A 17,905-nucleotide genomic window follows, 5' to 3' on the forward strand; every position below is an offset into this window, starting at 1 on the left:
TGACATCAGACAGGGACGACCCCTTCAGGACCTTGCTGACAGGCGAGGCAGAGAAATGGGGCCACGAGGAGTTTGGGGGGCCTTTTCCTGAGAGGATTAAAATGTCAGCACACTGTTGTTTGAGTCGGAAAGACCAGGAGACTCTTGGTGGGGGGTGGGGACGGGGCAGGCAGGGGAGGGTGGGATCTCTGCTCCTGGCTCAGGGTGGCAGGGGCTGGGACTGGTGCTCGCGGAGCCTGGCTGGCCCATTCGACCCTGGAAGTTTGATCCACAGTGATTTCCAAATGGAAGTAGGGATGGGGCTCCCGCCAGGGCAGCTGGGTGGTTTGTTCAGAACAGAGACGTTCACAGCGCAGGCAGGCACGTGCATTCTGAGACGTCCTCTGGACGTGTAGTGGCCACCCCCGCCTCCCCAGCCTGGCCCTGCCCCAGGGGACCTGACACACGGGATGCAGCGACATGGCCCAGGAGAAGCTGGGCCTCTGGGGACCCCAGGGATGGGGAGCATGTGACTGGTGCCGCTCCGGGCACACACAGCACAGGCACGGCGTGGGGCTGAGGGCCGTGGAGACGGGGGAGAAGCCACGTCCCCCTCGTTGCATGCGTGGCTCTGCCAACCCATGCATCACAATTTTATGGATTATTTTCACTTTAATGTGCAATTTATCTCCCCTGTTTCTTAGTCGGCAGGAACATTTCACTGTCACTCCCACAGCCCCTCTCCAGGACCAGCTGCTTTGGGAACAGAAATCACAGCAGGGCTCGGCTCAGGAAATGAAGCTCTTCACGTCGGAGACTGCCCGGCCCTCCGCTCCCGGTGCAGGCAGGGCCGTCCTCGCACCGGGGGTCCCTGAGGAGACCCTGAGAGGTCCAAACACCCCGTTCTGGTCTCTGTCCTCCCCCAGCGCACTCCGACCCCACCCCACACAAAGGAAGCCGTGGGAGACTGCGCCCCCTGACCTGACCATCTCCCCTGGAGCCTCAGGGGACGTCCGCGTGCCCCTCCCGGGGCCTTATCTGTCCCATCTCACGCCCTACACCCTCCTGAGGAAAGTTCGCCCAGAATTGCACTTAAGGGACTGGAAAGGGAAGTGAAGAGATGGAGACTCAGGTGGGGAGGGGGCTGAGACCCGGTTGTGATTGCCTGCTGGTCCTGGGAGGAGAGGACCCCAGAACCACGCCGGCCAGACACCAACCTAAGCCCTTGGCGAATGAAGGGGCAGAGCAGGGAGGAGAGGATTTTATGGAAAAGATTCAACGTGGGCTGGGGTGAGGGTGGAGGTGACAGAGCAGACCTGCACCGGCACACAGGGGGCGCTCAGTGGCACCTGCGAGCGGTGAGCGGGTGGTCGAGGCAGGACCCCCGCCGTGCAGACCCCGACCCTTAGGACACAGCGTAGGAGCCAGTCACCCCCGTGTGCAGGGCAGCTGGAGGATTTCTTAGACCCATCACACACCGCCAGAGAGCACGGTGCTGTCTCCACGGGCCTGCCGTCAGCCGTCCGGTGCCAGGGTCAAAGTGGGGAACACCGTGAAAGCATGGAGACTCTGGGCTCCACCTCCGGCTTCCCAACCCTCCAGCCAGAGCCCGTGGGACTTGTGCCCTGAGTGCAGCCTGTACCACCCTCCTCCAGCTCGGCGGAGTGGAGAAACCAAGGAGCCGGTGTGGGGGGCGGGGGGGCTCTGTCACTCAGTTGATATGATAATCACGATAATCGCGAACGCACAGCAGACTGCTGTGTTTCCAAGCGCTCTCGCGTATTAACTCACTCAATCCTCACAACGGCCTGACATTAATCACATCTTGCAGGAGAGGAGACTGGACAGTCAAGGGGTCCTCCAGGGTCCTGGTGGGTGTCCTGGGCGCTGGGAGTAAGGCACAGGCAGCGTGCTCCGCGGGGCTTGCTCTTAATCCCGTGCTTACTGCCTCTCTTGACCCAGAGCACCAGGTTATAGCTGTCCACTCGTGTCCATCTGCCCGTCCATCCACTCAACCATCCAGCTACCCACCCATCCAACCACCTGTCCACCTGGTCACCTGTCCATCCAGCCATCCATCCATCCATCCATCCATCCGTTCATCCATCCATCCTTCTCTCCATCCATTCAATGTCTGTCTATTACGAACAAGTCTTGTGGGTTACTGGCTTGGCAGCAGTCCAGACAGGGTGGCCAAGGGAAGGAGAAGGGGTGACATGCATCACTGTTTGTATTACCATAGGTAGCAGTCTGCCCACATGGAGAAAACATGAAACAGAGGCTGGCGTCTGGCTGGCATCTTCCTGCTGCCCAGGAGAAAAGCTCCCGGAGGAGTCTCCACGGGTGACTTCCCTGTGGGCCCCTCGGGGCCCGTCCTAACCCTCATTCTACCTGTGGTCCCCACACTTCTCACCAACTTTCACTCCCCCAGGAAAGCCTTTCTTCTCATTCCCCAAACTCCACCTGAGCTCTGGAAAACACTGTGATTTTGCCAAAGGCATGAACTTGATTTATGGAAGAAAACTAATTAGGTTTTTGTGATAAATTACTGGGACCAGAGTGACATGAGGGGCTGATTACCTTGACTGATGAGATTATAACCAAACACGCCTGGTCTTCCACAATCTTGGCATCACATTTTCTGACGAGTGAAACTCGCACTCCTGGGACAGGCTCTTTTGTAAACAGAAGGATGAACTATGAGCTATTTCTCAATCTTGTTGCCACCAGCGTAAATTCAAATGTCAGCACAGAAGCCACTGCCAGGAGACAGCGTGAGTGCCAGTTCATAATGGAGCCTCTGTGTTTCCATCTGGTGCAGAAGGGTGGGAAGCAGCTTCCATCAACAGACGAAGTGCACGGTCGTCGGGGTTTCCACTTGAGCCACTGAACGCGATCCTAACCCTGCGTCTGCCAAGTCACGCTCACGTTCACTTCTCTGCACTGGACTTGCTCTACCTTGAGCTTTTGTACAGTTGCTACTCCCAGGACACAGCTGTAGGTCAAAAATTAGAATGAAAGAAATAAAAAGTAATCTTTCTTTTCCTTCTGATTTTAACACAAGGTCGCTATTCACAGCACCACCTTGTGTACCATGTGTCATCGCAAGGTCCCCATCATCCTCGGAGTGAACGCTTGGTCAGAGTGATGCTTCCTGAGCAGCAACAGCTCGTGTCTCCTAGGTGCTCACTGACACCCACCACCTCCGCCTCTCTTCCAGCGCACGGGCGGCTGGCCTTCCTGACCCCTCAGGGAGGGCATGGCCACAAGACAGGGCGTGGGCCGGGGCACGAGCACAACATCCCTGCCAGCGCTGAACCACCTGCGTGAGACCCTGGCACCCAAATCCCTTCCCTCTGGCCACTGGCTTTGCCGGCCGGGACCCAGCACAAGGACACCGCAAACCCAGAGGGGGCGCCCAGCAGGCATGTCGGAAGAGCAGAAACTGAGATATGGGGTCTCTCCTAATAAAAATGCCTACTGTGCGCCAGACTCTGCTGTGAAATCTCTAGCTGCAGCCCCTCATTCTGTGCTCAGAGCAGCCCCTGGGGGTGGACTCCACTCATCCTAGGTGACAGGAGTGGAAACTGAGGCACAGAGTAGAAAGCAGCACGAAACGGACCCGAGGTTGACGGCACCCTCACACCCCAGTGCTTTCCTAAATAAAGTCATTTTATAAAACCCAGATTCCCTGCTTACAGCCTTAAATATTCAGTTTTATGTGCACGATTGTGGACGACAACAGCAAGGTGATCACCTGCTTCTGGAGAGAGACAGACTTAAGGCGGAAAGAAGGCTGCAGACCACGCCCCTGGCCAGTCGGGAGCAGGGAGCCACACTGGCAGCAGGGCGTCAGGGAGGGCACTCGGCGCCATCAACCCCATCGACCAGTATCTGCGGGAGGTGCTGAGCCCAGAGACGCCTTCCCCCCCATCCCCCGTGAGCTTGGTGCAGGGTTCAAAGCCAGCGGTTTCTACAAGGAGCCACAAAGGAAGAGCATGCAGGCTGGCCTCACCCACCCCAGCCCACCAGAGGGCCTCTGCTCCTGGACTTACACCCTGGATCTCCATTTTCAACCTTGTCTGAAGAAACAATTCCACAGCTTTAGAAAAGGTGGAAACCTGCTGGTGTAACTAAGCTGGCGCCCAGGGGGCCCACGGAGCAAGTCTGTGTGCCACCTTTGAACTCCAAGTTGTGTGGCCTTGAGGAAGTTCTCTTCCCGATGGCTTCAGTGTCTCAGGTACAAAATGAAAATATTAGGGTAACAGTGCTCACCTGGCCAGGTGGTGGAACAGTGCCAGCCCCATGCGGTCTGTGAGGCTCGGGCTGGATGCCGAGGTGTCCACAGGGCAGGCGCCAGACAGGGCGGGAACGACTGCCTTCTTGGAAGAGGCAGCATCTGGACTCAATTTGAAGGATGGGTAGGAGCCCGCCAGCCTCGCCACTCTGTGGAAAGGATGCACCGTGAGAGGGGACGCTGGTACTGCGTTGACTCGGGAAGAACTTGCCTGCTGAGGCCCCGGCATTTTTCTTACTCAGCTCCAGGCAGGGAGTAAAGACAAGAGTATTTCTGGCAAAACGGATTCCTGATATGATCTGCTGTGAGTGCTGGCAGAGCTCCCGGGTGGCTCTACGCTCTGTCCTGTGGATTTCTAAGTCTGTGCCAGTGACATCAAATGTAGGCATCTTCAAAGAAATTCACTAGCCTAAGATGTCTGAATTAATCATAAAATCAGTCTCTTGGAGAAAAACCTCATACTCCAGGCTCTGCTCTCCAGGCTCCAAACTGCACAGTAGCACCCGGGGCTGGAAACGAGGTTTAGAAATAACCTTGACCTCAATGAAGAGAGAATTTGTGAAGATGGAACCAACTTGAGTGGGACTTTTCCCTGGGCCTTTTTGCTGTAGGACGAGCGTCCTATCAGGGACAAGGCTCGCTGGGGGAAGCGTGATTTCAGGAGGAAGGCGAGCTCAGGGGGTGCGGGGCTTCCTGACCCCCTGACCTCAGTCTGGCCGCCGCCTTGGCCTGGAGGGGCTGCCCTGGACCAGGCTCGGTTCCAGCTCAGCACAGGCGGGAACCTCCGGTGCCACGAGCATCCTGAGACGCCACGCTAGGCTTCCGACGTCCCTGTGAGTTTCCTCCAGTCAGAGGCCCGGGGTGCCAGGGCCATAAGGAAAAGGAAGGCACTTCTGAGTCCTGCCAGCTAGCAAGGGGCCAGTGAGAAAGGGGACGGGGCCCTCAGTGGGGGACGAGACTGGAATCCGCGTCTGACACGGCCTCAGTCAGCTCCTTCGCTGCTCCTGCCCGGGCCCCCGCAAGCCCCACTAGTGAGGCCCAGGAGCGGCTGGTCTGCGCTGCACTGAGCTGAGTCTACAGGTCATCCACAGGTCCCTGGTTTAACTCAGTGACCTGGGTCCATCAACCTGATGCCCACAACCGTGGATTTTAGCTCATTTTAAGTACACCCCCACCAGGGACCCAGCTGCGTGTGTGGACCCACGCGAACACCCCACGAGCTTCCCTGCACAGGCGGGTGCTGGGGTGGCGGGTGGCGCTGCCGGTTAGCTGGGCTCTCGTTCTCGGCAGGCGGACTAACCGGCTTACACCGCGAGCTGCTGCGCCGCCCAGGACCTCGGTCCTCACCTGTGGACCGGAAGGGGCAGCACACCCCACAGCGTCGTGCTGTGGGGCCCGGCAGGCGTCACACCTGCTGACCAAGTGACCAGCATGTGGCCCGCTGGCCCTTCTGGTGACTTTACCCGGCTGGCCCGTAAGGCTGCAAGGCTGCGAGGTCTCCAGACGCCCCTCCTGCCGCCAGGGTCCCCGCCTGGAGACTGGGCTGTGCTCGGGGACAGCGTGGGAGGGAAGGGAGGACTTCCCTGGGGCAGATCTGATGGGGCTGGTCGATCCCCCCAGGGCACGTGGCCTCCTTCCTGACCACACCACGCTTCTGAGCCGGGCATGAACCCTCAGTCCAATCAAAGGGCGGGACGTATCATTCACGCAGACAGGACCACGGAGAGCCTGGTCGCCTCGCAGAGCTCCCTGGACTGTTCTCCGAAGTGGTCACCGATGGCTGTTTCAGAAGGCCTCTCAAATCTCAACCATCCATTCGTGGGCAGGGTGAAGGTTAAATGGAGCAGCCCCGTGTGTGACATAAGCCCAGGATGCTGGCTTCACCATGGGGGCTCCACCCCAGGCCTCCCCCAGGACTCTCGCCTTCCGTGGCCGGTCATCTCCTCTCTAGTTTATTAAAATGATCTAAAAATGCACATATTATTTTTCCAGACTCCTCTCCCTTCTTCTGCAGGTTATGACTCTATAATTAATACTTGGATGTGCTTGAAACGCTCCTGAGGGAGACTCTGCTGCTCTCATTTTCTGTCAAACAGTCTCATTCTGCGGGTGATAACATCTCGCACGACCCCATCTCCCTCTCTGACCAGCAGAAGAACAGGATGATCTGCCAAGGTTTGAGGTAGCTTTGTACGGGGACCAAGTTTTCGCTGAATAAACAGAGCAGACGACCAAATGTAGGCTAGGGAAGTACAGAATGCGGCTCATTTTTAACAGATGGGTTGTAACATGAGAAATACCTCTGGTGGGGCTTCCACGCGCAGCATTATGCCTAAATGCGCACGGGGCGTGTTTTCCTCCATTTCAGTGGAATATTTTGCCCTGAAACAGTCTCCATTTTTTCACCTGATGACCACACACGGGTCAATGTTCTGTCCCCAGGCTCAGGGGACATGCCCAGTGACCAAGGAGGAGGGGGAGTCCAAGGGGGAGGCCCAGCTGAGCCATGAACGTGGTGGAGGAGGCAAGAGAGAGACGGTGAGCACCTAAGACAGGGAGGCAGGGCTCCAGCCACCTCCCCGGTTGTGACAGGGATGCGGTGCCCTCCCTGGGAGGCCTCTCCAGCCCGCCAGCCCCACCCACACTCGCTATGCTCAGCCCCCTTCCTTGCCCTCCCTCCTCCTCCCACAAAGCCCCGGAAAGTCCTGCCAGGGCAGCACCTTCCAGTGGGAGGTCCCCAGAGTGGACAAGGGCACTCACACCTGGAGCTGGTGACCTTTCTTTCATCCTGTTCCCCGAAAACACAAGACCTTCCCAGAGGACCTGGAGCGTCCTGCGGTCAGGACAGGAGGGGGACGCCAGTCACGGGGTGAGAGGGGAGTTTCCAAGGCTAGACAGCCAGGAGGGCCCGGGGCCCTGCATCTGTCACCTGCCCTACACAGAGGCCTCCTTTCCGCCAAGCTCTGCACCCAGCCCCCCACTTTCCCAGCCCCGCTCAACTGCTTTTGAGACCCAATCCAAGCCCCCGGGGTGACTCTCAAAGGCTCTCAAGCATCCGCTTCCAAGCCTTCTGCCCTCCAGCCCTGTGATGCTCACCGCACCCACTGTCCCGGGAGTCTGCCTGCGCTGCTTCTGGGCCAGCGCGCAGCCGGCCGCCCCGGCCGCCAGCCCCACTCGTGGGACAAGCCGGTGCTCCGCTCCAGTTCCTCAAATCCCAGCCGCACAAGCTCAGAGACCACCCCCACCTCAAGGCTCTGAACAACGCAGACCAAGTGACTTCTGCCTCCTCGTGGTTCTGGTACCATCTGTGGGCTCTGTCATCAGTCTGGCACCGCAACGAGCACGTAGGTCAGAAACAAGGATGTGAACGTCTTTAGAAAAGACCAAAGTCTGCCCAGTCAGCTGTTCTAAAACATGATTCCTGCCGTCCCGTTAACTTAGACGGTGCAGTGGGAAAACGTCAAAACAGTCAACTGCGCGGTAGAACAAATTAATATGTAAGTCAGTATAAACTTTAAAATGATAAAACATCCTTAGCTTTCGTCCTCTGAACTATACGATCATCACACGAACACGCACTTCCATGTACGTTCACCAAGACGCGGATGGAAGTGCGCATTGTTTCTCCGATCAGGCGATTCCCAAATCACCGACAGGCATCTAAAGGCGTCGGCGTGGCTTTACTTGACGTAGCTGTTCCCGCAAGACGCCCCTGAGTGCGCGTGACTGGCGCGGAGACCCCCGTTCCTTCCGGCTGCCCCCCCGGCCACAGTCACCGGGCGACTCCGGGGCTTTCGCCGCGTGGCCGAGGCTCCCGGCACGGAGACCCCCGCCGGCCCCGCGGCTGCGACGCCCGCGCCTCGCGCGGTTCCCGCGGCCGCTTCGCCGCCCGGCGCGCCTGCGCGTTCGCGGCCCCGCGGTGAAGCCGGCGCCGGGGCGGTGCCGGGGCGGCGGCGGGGGGGGGGGGGCGGTGCTGGGGCGGCGGGGAGGTGGGGGGGGGGGTGCCGGGGCGGTGCCGGCGCGGCCGCGGTGCCAGCTGGCGACGTGTCTCCGTCCGCGGCGCTCCGCACGCGTCGTCTGCCCTCGGCTCAGATTTCCGGAATTTGAAAACCCTAACGCGTCGTTTTGTTCTTCTCACTTTTCTCCATTAAACCGCAAGTGCTGTTTTCGCCTCGTTCGTCAGGCGAGCTGGTAGCTTTCCTCCTGGAAGAGCTGCTGTGTGTTTTCGTTTCAGGTTTCTGACCTTGGGTCTTCCCTTGAATACAATCTGCTTTCCTCCGTAGTTCATTCATTCGTTGTACATGTCCAGTCACTCAAGGAATGTTCACAGAGCCCCGAGGGCGGGAGGTGTATTTTAGGCACATGGGACCCGCCAGTGACCAAAATCAACAGTGACGTTCGCGGAAGTCTCCGCCCTGAAGGGGCTCACAGCGCAGCGGGGCGAAAACAATCACCAACACAGCAAAAAAGAGCGTGTTCAAAGGTGACGAGAGGAGCTACGGGAGGAAAAGCCAGAGCGGGCGGCGGCGTGAGGAATTCTGGGGCCAGTGGGGCTGCTCTGAAATTTTAAATGGAATCTTCGGGGGAGGTCCCACCTAGAAGAATATGCGCGTGGAGCTTTCTTGCTCCTTGCTCTAGTAACTGAAATATGTCTTTTAAAAACACCTTTATTGTGGTCTTATTTCTGTACAGTCAGCTACACGTATTTCAGATGTACAACTTGATGATATTTGATAGATGTATATACACCACAATCAAGACAGCTAACATTTCCATCACTCCCATGACATGCAATTTTCGAATTCCCAATTCATCCCTTCACACCCCCTCTACCCCCTGGCAATCGTAAGTTTTTTCTCTATGTATGTGAATCTGTTTCTGTTTTATAGGTAAGTTCATTTATGTCCTTTTTTTTTTTTTAAGATTCCACATATAAGTGATATTGTATGACATTTTTCTTTCTCTTTCTGGCTTACTTCACTTAGAATGATGATCTCCAGGTCCATCCATTTTGTTGCAAATGGCATCACTTTATTCTTTTTTATGGCTGAGTAGTATTCCATTGTATAAATATACCACAGCTTCTTTACCCAGTCTTGCGTGATGGACATTTAGGCTGTTTCCATGCCTTGGCTGTTGTAAATAATGCTGCTGTGAACATTGGGGTGCAGGTGTCTTTTTGAATTTTATCTTTCCCTGGATATACACCCAGGGGTGGGATTGCTGGATCATACGGTAAGTCTATTCTTTCTTATATTGGTAAAGAAAGTATCTTTGCTGGACATCTTTGTTGGAGAGTGGTGTTTATCACAGTCAAGCTTCAAATGTCTGTCCTCTCCCAAGTCACAGTCTTCCCCAGAGAAGCGAAACGATCCTGACGCACTGTTGAAAATGCTGCAATGCCTCTCACTGAGTGGGGCGCCCGTTGAGACCCAGACAGTCTTCCAATTTCCTTTATTTCTACTCCTAGACTGTCAGACATAGGAGTATTCAATTCTCTGCTGTTTCTTTGATACTTGAAACAAATATGAAGCTTTTTGAGAAGAGATCTAAGGTCAGCTTACAGATTTTATTCTACCATTCAGATATAATTGACTGTGGCCGTTTTAGATGATCTAAATTGAAACATCTGGAAATTTTTATAAAGATTTAGCAGAAATGACACATTTTTCTCTCTCTAATTAATTATGGTTAAACAGCAACTCCAGTGTAGCTGTGCTACATGGACACTGATTACACGTACCTGATGTGTTCTCTACAGGAAGGTTTCCCACTGAAATAGACCATCTTCCTCAAGCACTAATAATGATGCTGCATGGCTACACCCACCCCTTCCAGAACCAGGAAATCAACCAAACCATTAAACCACCTTCAAAGTCCTGCATTTTGCACTTCAAATAATTTATTACAACATTCTTAAGTGAAAGAGACAAAGTGTAACCTGCAATTAAACTTTTGCTGGCTTGGTTTGTCAGGTTTTCTACAAGTTGTTTGCACACTTCAGTAGACGCGGATTTTCAGTTAGCAGTGTCAGAATGCTAGACTGCAATGATTGCTGACATTAGTGTCATTCGTCTTCTGCAGTTCTAGTAAATGTTTCACGTCTGAAACGCCTGATTAACTTTAGCCACAGAATAGGTGGTATGAAATGATAGTACTTCCTAAGTATTTTCATTTGCTTTATCAGCATCCTTTAATAAAAATTTGTATCAGTTTTTATTATTTTAAGTGTTTATTATATGAAACTAAATTATGATATTCTTTAAAATTTTTCCTCATTATCGCAAATATTCTTTATGTAAATCATGGCTTTAGCAGAACAAAATTATCTTTGTGCTAAAATGTGTAGGTGATTAGCCTTTTCAGGTTTTAACAGATGTCGCTACAATCTGCACCAGCGTTTGTATCAATATCAACAGGCCACTCAAGTTTTGTTGAAATAGTCAGCCTGTTTGTAATTCCAGGAATAGAGCTTTTCTAACGCATTCTTGCATAACATCGCATCCTGTTCCAGGCTGGCCTGGTGTTTACGCGGCGGGCGTCAGGAGATGTTCCAGGCAGTTCTCATTAGCTCTCCTTCTTCCTCCTTGCTCCTCTGAAGACTCAGCAGAGGCGTGCTTGTGAGATTTACAGGGGGCACTAACACGCCTGTCCAGAGTGGTGCTTACAACATTTCATTATAAATTCTGCAGTTACTACTTACGTAAGAAATCCAATGCACCATCCCAGTAAAACCCAGTTTCTCAGAACACAGTAAACCAGGAAGCCGGAGCACCTGTAGTGGTCATAACAGCTCTAACAGGTGCTGAGATCCAATGAGTTCACATCAGGATTTGCATCCTGACGAAGTATTACCACGATCACGGCCACCATTGCACCGCTGACCCAGCACCGAGGAGAGAGTTGAGCCCTCGCACCGACAGCTCCTCGAGAACATGTTGCTGCCTGGCTGCGCTAGCTGGGTCGCAACTGGGCTGTTACTACATTATCGTCCAGGGCTGCCCTCCTGAACACGCAGATGGCTTTTTCATCCCACTCGAAGAGCAAGGAGCTGACTGTAATCATTGGTCCCCTCCCCCACTGCCAGATTCTCGCATGGAGCATGGCGTGCCCTGCCTGCTCTGTGTCATCAGGGCGTTAATGTGCCTGACGGACGTCGGTCATGCCTCTCCAGCACCTGGCCAGCCTGCATGTACTGCTCCAGGTCAGGGTCTGCATCTTTCCCCAGGGAGTACGGGCTGTTTCAGTCACCCCAGCACATTAGATCAACACTTCAAGGAGACGGCTTCAGCCAGTTTCCTTCTTTGCATGTTTTGAGGATTACATGAGAACGTGTACCCAGAGTGCCCGGGTCATCCTAAGCACCAGCTAAACATTAGCTGGCATGACAGTGCCGGGTGTGGCACTGCTGGGTGTGACAGTGCTGGTGTGACAGTGCTGCATGTGACAGTGCTGCATGTGACAGTGCCGGGTGTGACAGTGCTGCGTGTGACAGTGCCGGGTGTGACAGTGCCGGGTGTAACAGTGCTGGGTGTGGCACTGCTGGGTGTGACAGTGCTGGTGTGACAGGCTTTCCGGACACTGTTTGGAGCTTCCTCCAGACGCCACTTCTCAGCAGTGCTCCCTTGACATTTGGTTTCCGTCTGTCCAGATGTCCATCTGTCCAGATGTGAGTCCTCCCTGCCCTTCCTATCTGTGTGCTTTAGGGTCCATCGCACACCTGGTGACTTCATTCCTTCGATTTGTCCTTTAAAGGCCTGACTTCAGTAAATTTCCTTCTAACTGGGGGTCTGATAGTCCAATTTAAATATTTTTTAAATAAACATTCTGTTTCTTCAGTTGCTTCCACATGGACGATTTCCCAGCATCCAAAACGGAAGAGTAACTAGTGAAGCCATTATCAGCTAACTTCATAATTTGCTGACTCATCTTGCCGTAGGATTGATGAACACGACAATCATCACACAGATTTGGAGTTTCTTGCTATCCCTCTTGACTGTCTGAATATTTAGATGCATGATATCTAAGCCATGCATATTTCTTTTCCCAATTACTTAGTTCCCAGCTCAGCCCACAAATGGAGAATTGAGATGGCTTTGTTTACACTGGAGTGAGAAAGATTTTTTGAGAAATACAGAGAATAGGATTTTCTAAACTGGGAGGGATCCTTCATGGAAGTGGGGGAGTTGCTATAACTATTATTTGAAGGCGAGTTGCGGGGGGAGGTTCATCAGCCTCAGAGAAGGTTTCAGACATTGAGACTGGAGCTCCAGGTTGACATCAGACGGCGCTCACCACGACCTCCAGGACGATGTCCACCGCTCTCCTGCAGCGACCACCACCTCCAGCCCGCGCCCAAGCGCCCAAGCGCCCAAGCGTCCCTGGTCTCCGCTGAGCCAGGCCCCGGCTCTGGGGCTCCCTCGGGTCTGCCGCTGAGGGCCCTGGCTGAGCAGGAGGGAGGGAAGGATGGGGGCTCAGTTGCCCCAGTGCTGGGAGCCCGGTGGGGGTGGGTGATTCTGGGGAAATGGAAACAGGCAAATTTCAGCTTCAGGTCAAGAATTTGAAAGTACCCACCTTAAATTAACGCAGGTGAACCAGGTCACCAGCTATGAAACCAGCAAAGAAGAACTGGCTGTTCAGCGTGTTCGTCTAAACCAGCCGTCATCTTAAAGACGCAGCACAAAGCACGTGCTGTGTGACGAGTGGCACTCGTTCTGACCGGGAGAAGCACGTGCAGCAGTCTGGCACTGTAGGGTGACGTGACTGCCCCAGTTCCATGGAAACCAGCAGCGACTCATCTCCCCGGCCCGAAGGCCAGCTGCTCTGCACGGGAGGCAGGGCCTCCGATACCCTGGGGGTCGTGTTCCGTTCTGATGGCCTTTCAGCTCCAGCTCTTGGGCACCGGGCAGGGAGGAATTACGTCCACCGCTCCTGCACGGTCCTGTCACCACAGGCGGCAGATGACAGGCCCTCTGAACAGCAATACAGCCTGGGGTGAGGTGGTCACCCTGGCCCCAAAGCGGGGCTCGTCTGCACAGAACCAGCCTGCTGTCACTCGTCCACCTGTGGCTGCCACCCCCAGCACTGAGCTGGCCAGAAACCCACAGCCCCAGGTGGGTCCCCAGCCCCGGGTGGGTGGGGACTGTCGACTCTTTCTTCTCACTGCTCCCCCACCGCCCTCCTCTCTCCCTGCCGAACTGTCCAGGCTGGCTCCCCATATGACCCCTGGCCCCCTCCTGCCTGCTCCGGGCTCATCCGGCCAAAGCCACGGCCGGACCATCTCCGCAGACAGGCCTCTCCAGTGCTCAGGAATGCCTAGTAATTACTGACACGCGAGGTGGCCATGTTGTAGTTTGTCGCTGCCTAACCGGCCACCAAGATTTAGCCTCATCTCCCCAGCAATGCTACGGCATCATCCTACAAACACAAATACACCCAGACGTTGAAGTATGTCCCCCTTCTCCTTCTCCGCCGGGTGGCAGCTTCCGCAGCAAGGCTGGGCGAGGCCCCGGGCCCCCGGACGGGGACAGCGCTGGGGCTCCAGTTCTTCCCTTGTCTTCGAAAACATTTATGTCAGACAGACCTGTATTGTGACGCAAACTCTGTCACTAGCTGTGTAACCTGGTGAAAATGAGCCAATCTTCATCCACTGCAGTTTTCCTCATCAAATCGGGGAAAAACCGCTTACCCGTCAGACGGCGGCGAGCACTGCGTGAGTTCCCGTGTGTAAGGCTCACCGTGAGGAAGCACGGCTCCCTTCCTCTGTGCCCCTCTGTGGCTGCCGCTCTCTAAAAGCTCTGCCATGCCAAACCCAAGCTTTAATCAGACTCATTAGTCTCACAGTGAATTCCCAGGACTCCAAAATCACGCTGGGAACCTCCTTCTCCTCCAAAGCTTGGCCAGCGTTCACTTCTCTTCTCTGAATATGAAAGGGTTTTGAATTATTCATGTTTAAGTCAGTCATATACTTGTTCATTAACTATTTCACAAATGTGTCTTCCACCTACAACTAAAATCTACGCTTTCAGAAGACAAACTATTTTAACAATCTGTGTAACTCTCTTGTATTAGAGATCCAGTGCTGCATAACAGATTACTCCAAAACACTGTGGCTTAAAAACAACAATGTCATTATGCTGTCCCCTGTTTCTCTGGGTCTGTGACATCTGGGGTTGGAATCTTCTGACAGCTCTTTCACTGCCATCTGTCAGCAGATGCTGGTGCCAGCTGGGGTCCCCTGGGCTGGAACGCCCACGTGTGGCCTCTTCATGTGGCCTCTTCGCGTGGCCTGGGCTTCCTCACAACGTGGCAGCCAGGTCCCCAGCTCCCAACAGCGAGAAAGAAACCAGGCAGAAGCTCACCCCTTTTGCTGACCCAGCCTTTAAAGTCACACAGCCTCCCCTCCACCAACAGTCACAGGTCAGGACAGCAGCACAATCCCACAGGGAGTCACAGGGAGGGCACGCTGGCCCTCAGCTCCCAGGGGAGGCGTGTCCAGTCCGTGACAGGTTCTGAGAAGAGGACGCGGGGTGAGCTAAATAGGTAGGTGTGGCGTCTTTTGAAAAGTTCTCCCACACCCTCTAGAAATTCCAACTAAATGAGTGTGAATGTGACTGTGTAAGTGAGTAAGTGAAGGGAGAGATGGCTGTCGTTTTGAAGAGATAGTTCTTCTCTGCCGAAGTGGATCAGGGTGTAGCCGAGACTGTCACAGTGGGTTATAGGCTCTGTTCACTCACCTGACGCTCCTCCACCAGATGGTAAAGCCGAAGAAAGAAGCTGTGTCTGAGATCCTCAGAGAGTCATCCAGTGCCTGGTAGGCAACAGGTGCCTGATTAAGTCCTGGCTGGAAGGGAGGGAGGAAGGGAGGGAGGAAGGAAGGGAGGGAGGGAGGAAGGGAGGAAGGGAGGAAGGAAGGAAGGAAGGGAGGAAGGAAGGGAGGAAGGAAGGAAGGGAGGAAGGAAGGGAGGAAGGAAGGGAGGAAGGAAGGAAGGGAGGAAGGAAGGGAGGAAGGAAGGGAGGAAGGAAGGGAGGAAGGAAGGGAGGAAGGGAGGAAGGGAGAAAGGAAGGGAGGAAGGGAGGAAGGGAGGAAGGGAGGGAGGGAGGAAGGGAGAAAGGAAGGGAGGAAGGGAGGAAGGGAGGAAGGGAGGGAGGGAGGAAGGAAGGGAGGAAGGAAGGAAGGGAGGGAGGAAGGAAGGGAGGAAGGAAGGAAGGAAGGGAGGAAGGGAGGAAGGGAGGAAGGAAGGGAGGGAGGAAGGAAGGGAGGGAGGAAGGGAGGAAGGGAGGGAGGAAGGAAGGGAGGAAGGGAGGAAGGAAGGGAGGAAGGAAGAGGGGGACACGGGAGGAGGGCAGGGGAGGAGAGGAGAGAGGAACGAAGGCTCTTCCAGACCGCTATAAGCCCTAGGAGTCAGTGCCGTGGGGGGTCTGGTTTCAAGAACCCGCCGCTCTCATCTGTGCAGGAGCCACGGCACCCCTGGGATGGAAGTGAAACAGAAATTGACTCACTGAGCTACCCTGTCTCCAAGGCCAGGAGCCATCTCTGCCTGAAGGGGAAAAAAAGAGCCAGTTTTTCAAAAAGCTCATCTTTGGATACTTTTTGTGAATTCACAAGGTGGTTCTGTTTCAAGTTAATTTTTTCCTTCTACACACCAGGGAATTTTTTTTTTGCCCTTTTAAAAGAAATAATTCATTTACAATAATTGTGTTGTGCGTCTCCTGTGAAGGCCTGCTGAGGAGAACACGTCAGAGTTCAACGTACTTGCTGGAGTCAGTGTTGAGTCAGAAAGGACAGCTCTGTTTTTGAACATTAAACTTAACTTTTCAAAATAGTTGATGGAAAATAAGAGTTAAATCCAGTCGGAAGCCTGGAGGTTTACATAAAATCTGATCTTGAAAATCCGCTTCCTTAACTGCTCCAACATCATGAAATCAGAGAATATTTTCAAATCAGTCCTGAGTTGGAATTCCACCCAATTACTCTCCCAGGATTTCTGTGTGACGTCGTGATTATCTTAAGATGGCTGGGTTTTTCTCCCCAGTGCTCTTTCCTGGCCTTCAATTTTCAGGCTGAATTTCGTGAAATCAGGTGTTTGTGTGGTAAGCTGGGTCTGCCTTCCTTCTGAGCCCAGCCCGTGGCCGAGACACCGGCACAAACTTTCATCTCACCAGCTGAACTTTCCACCAGCCACTGACTGGAGAACTTTTGAAACTATTCTAACCAATGCTTTTAATGTTGCGTCTGTGAATATTTAAAAATATTTATTTAATTTTTGAGTAGGCAAATTATCATATGATCAGACACCACCAGCTAACCTCCTAGGTCCCAACAGGTAACCACGGTTCATAGCGAACAGGGGTGACTGACGCCAGGTCCCCAGCAAAGCTCACGAGTTAACCCCGGAACCCAGGGGCAAGCAGCCAAATCATTTAAGCTTTCAAAAGAAGGAGAGGACGAAAAAACCCTGTCTGCTTTAGTAACAGGATCATCTGGGGCGAATTTTTCAGAAAACCACACCACTCACACTGCCTGTGCTGCTCCAGGTCACCTCCAGCAGTAACTTCAACCCCACACGTGGGACAGGCACCTGTCCCAGTCAGTGTGTCTGTCCTCCGCATTCTGGCTGCAGGACCTCTCTCTGCATCGAGTCCCGAGTCATCCAGCTCCCGGTTAAGCTGGAAATCTCCAGTGCGAAGCCCTAGGTCCTCACCAAGCACATGGCGTAGCTGGTGCTCAGAAAATACGCAGGTCAGGTTCCTGATGGTAACTCGCGCTCAGGACTGGAATCCTACAAACCCCAAAGTCACCAGGGGGCCACCGCCCTCACCTCTCGGTAGTGTGCAGAGGGACACGTGCTCGGGGGCTGTTCTCAGGCTGCATCCACTGGCATCCAGTGCTGTGGGCATCAGCTGGGAGTGTGAACTTGGATAAAACCGTGTTTTCTCACTGACGGCGTTCCAGGCGGCGCTGACCAGCGGGCTGCCTGCGCCCGTGAGCCTTCTCCCCCGGGTGGTCTGCACGCGGCTGGGCCGGCCTTTCCCCGTCCCTTCTTGGTTCATCCACTGTATCCTGTAAGGCCCAGCCTCCCAGGCCACCTGGGCCCCCAAATGTTCCCTGGATCCAAGCCCAGTGCCGCCCTGGTTCTCTGATAGGGTATCAGCGGTAACACGGTCGGCCTCGTGTTGAACACACGTCTTCAAAACAAATCAAAAGCAAGACGGAACTTGTAACTTGGTACCTGGTTGACCTCGCCCATTGACTCTTGTGGTAACAGAATTTCTCTGCAAACGCCATGCTTCCCTACTCATTACTGTGACTTGTCTATGTGACCCCTTCCCCTTCCAGACCATAGCACCCTGTCTTCATGCACCCGGCACCCCACACAGAGCAGCTGCTGGTGTGTGGCCATCGGGTGGGGTGGGGATCGCTCAGCCTCTATAAAGGGGTCACTCAGACAGAAGTTCACATAATTCTATCAATCATTTGTCTTTCTTTGTGTGGAATTTAATTTTACCTTTCTCCCTCTTTACATGGAAATTTTATTTGAATGTTCATCTTTCAATCTCCTAAAATAACGTGCTATGAAGGAGAAAATTGATATAAACTAAAAATACCCACTGCTAACCTTTAGTACA

The 17,905-nt window shown here is 54.0% G+C and overlaps 1 long non-coding RNA gene across 1 annotated transcript; it reads right to left on the minus strand.

Annotated features, from left to right (window-relative positions):
* Positions 1-2,191: 2,191 nt before the first annotated feature.
* Positions 2,192-6,138, minus strand: LOC116281430 (uncharacterized). Its single transcript, XR_004190847.2, has 2 exons — positions 4,255-6,138; positions 2,192-2,974 (listed from the first exon to the last, which is right to left on the minus strand). It is a non-coding gene; the product is annotated as an uncharacterized lncRNA (long non-coding RNA).
* Positions 6,139-17,905: the final 11,767 nt, after the last annotated feature.

The sequence above is a fragment of the Vicugna pacos genome, chromosome 8, assembly GCF_048564905.1.
Source record: "Vicugna pacos chromosome 8, VicPac4, whole genome shotgun sequence".
Classification (NCBI taxonomy): domain Eukaryota; kingdom Metazoa; phylum Chordata; class Mammalia; order Artiodactyla; family Camelidae; genus Vicugna; species Vicugna pacos.